The sequence below is a fragment of the Austrofundulus limnaeus genome, unplaced genomic scaffold (assembly GCF_001266775.1).
Source record: "Austrofundulus limnaeus strain Quisiro unplaced genomic scaffold, Austrofundulus_limnaeus-1.0 Scaffold387, whole genome shotgun sequence".
Lineage (NCBI taxonomy): Eukaryota > Metazoa > Chordata > Actinopteri > Cyprinodontiformes > Rivulidae > Austrofundulus > Austrofundulus limnaeus.
In genome coordinates, this window is record NW_013952789.1 from 425096 (window position 1) to 428093 (window position 2998).

Genomic DNA, 2998 nt, shown 5'->3' on the forward strand with positions numbered 1-2998 from the left:
GGTGCTGCACTGCTTCCCCCTCCTTAAATGCCGGATGGTGGACCAGAATCGCCTCGAAGCCGTGCGGAAGTCTTTCTCCATGGCCTCTCCAAACTCCTCCCATGCCTGGGTTTTTGCCTCAGCGACCACCCGAGCTGCATGCCGCTTCGCCCACCGGTACCCWTCAGCTGCTTCTGGAGTCCTGTAGGCCAAAAAGGCCCGATAGGACTCCTTCTTCAGCTTGACARCATCCCTTACTGAAGGTATCCACCAACGAATTCGAGGGTTGTCGCCACGGCAGGCACCAACAACCTTGCGGCCGCAGCTCCGATAAGCCGCCTCGCCAATGGAGGTCCGGAACATGGTCCATTCAGACTCAATGTCCCCCACCTCCCCGAGAACGTGTTCGAAGTTCTGCCGGTGATGGGAGTTGAAGCTCCGTCTCACAGGGGACTCCGCCAGACGTTCCCAGCAGACCCTCACTACACRTTTGGGCCTGCCAGGTCTGACCGGCTTCCTCCCCCACCACCGGATTCAACTCACCACCAGGTAGTGGTCAGTTGACAGCTTCGCACCTCTCTTCACCCGAGTGTCCAAGACATACGGCCGCAGATCCGATGAAACAATGACAAAATCGATCATCGAACTGCGGCCYAGGGTGTCCTGGTGCCAAGTGCACATATGGACACCCTTATGCCTGAATATGGTGTTCGTGATGGACAGTCCGTGACGAGCACAGAAGTCCAACAACAGAACACCACTCGAGTTCAGATCGGGGGGGCCGTTCCTCCCAACCACGTCCCTCCAGGTCTCACTGCCATTGCCCACGTGAGCGTTGAAGTCCCCCAGCAGAAAAAGGGAGTCCCCAGGAGGGGTACCCTCCAGTACCCCCTCTAAGGACTCCAAGAAGGGTGGGTAATCTGAACTGTTGTTCGGCCCGTAAGCACAGACAACAGTCAGAACCCGTCCCCCCACCCTTTGGCGGAGGGAGGCTACCCTCTCATTCACCGGGGTAAACCCCAATGTACAGGSRCCAAGATGGGGGGCAACAAGTATGCCCACTCCTGCCCAGTGCCTCTCACCACAGGCAACTCCAGAGTGGAAATACGTCCAGCCTCTCTCAAGGAGACTGGTTCCAGAACCAGAGCCATGCGTCGAGGTGAGGCCGACTATTTCTAGCCGAAACCTCTCAGCCTCGCACACTAGCTCCGGCTCCTTCCCCACCAGAGAGGTGATGTTCCACGTCCCAAGAGCCAGCTTCTGAAGCCCAGGATCAGATCGCCAGGGTCCCCTCCTTCGTCCGCCACCCATTACACACTGCACCCGACTCCTTTGGCCCCTCCAACAGGTGCTGAGCCCGTTGGAAAGGGGACCCACGTCTCCTCTTCGGGCTGAGCCAGGCCGGGCTCCGTGGGTGAAAGCCCGGCCACCAGGCGCTCGCCATCGTGCCACACCTCCAGGCCTGGCTCCAGAGGGGGGCCCCAGTGACCCGTGTCCGGGTGAGGGAATGCCAGATCTAATTTTTTTAAACATCATAAGGGGTCTTCGTGCTGCGCTTTGTCTGGTTCCTCACCTAGGACCTGTCTGCCTTGGGTGACCCTACCAGGAGCATAAAGCCCCAGACAGCATAGCTCCTAGGATCATTGGGACACTCAAACCCCTCCACCACGATAAGGTAGCAGCCCAAGGAGAGCGCATCTGAGGTGTGTTTCTATATTTTGTCACTCCTGGCTTGCTGTATATTTACATCCAGCTGACGTTCAGTAGTGATAACAGTAAGTTTCACCACTAATAATAATAATTATGTTGATGATATTCTACATGAACTTCATTATTGCCAAATGCTTCCTGTTAACTCAGTCACACCAGCTGGTCACAACATAGTGTTAATTCATTACAAATCCTTTAAAAAACACCCCCTAAAACTAAACACTACATTTCACTACATTTTATTTTCATTGCAGCTGGATGTATTAAGGAGCACCAGCAGAACCAAGTGGTTCAGATGCTGAACCCCCAGAAATTACTGAAAAAAAAAAAACTCAAAACTCTGCATTTTCCAGCCATCTGAAGTGCATTTTAAGAGGTGGCCACCCCTTTGCAAAAACATAAAACTTTTACAGTATGATATRTTATTTACTGTAAATCATAGTCTACAGTCTTTGAGCTGAACTTTATCTAAGATCAAAAAGAAAAAATAAGTAGGTCCTCTGGATGGGTCCTTCTTTAGTGAAAAGTTTTGTCTCTCCTCCAAGAGACTTCTTCAGTCTGATGTTTCAGGTGAACTCAGCCTTATAAGCGCTGCCTCCACATGGTGGACAAAGAGGTCAGTCACATGCAAATGAGGGCCATTGCTTAACAATAGGCTTGATTAGTTCTATTGTTCATAGAGGGTCATGTGCCCCATCACCTGACTTATTGGTTTGGATGCTTTGACTGTGGTTATTCGATGTTTTGTTATGTGTATGTAGTGAATGCAAGCGGGGTTCAATTTCCCCTTCTTTTTGTCCCTCTTTCCCTATTTGTGTTGGATATCGTTGGGGCCCTGATTCACACCTTTTTGCTCACAGGGGGCTGAGTCATACTTGCAATAACAACATTGTAGGAGGAGGACAACTGGACACGAAGGCCTCCACCTCTGTTTAATGGTGGACGTGTTTTCTTCACAAAGATAGCTTCCTTTTCTCCTCTCTCAAAACAATGTTCCTCTCTATCAAGGATGAGAACATCTTCATCCCTGAAAGAGTGACCGCTGGCCTGTAGATCACTATTTTAAAGTTTTGAATTTGAATTAATTTGCTTTGAAACTGTATTTTGGTCTGTAAGAATTTAYGTGTTTAACATCGGCTGAAGTCAGATAAAAACACAAAGGTTAAATAAAATGATCTGTGATAAGAAATAAATGCCATTCAACACCAGAATTCCGGAGTGAAGTTTATTGCCACTCAGAATGACAACCGAAACCACACTGGCTCAGAAACAGGAAGTCACTTGTTATATACAGTCCAGTATCTTCCAG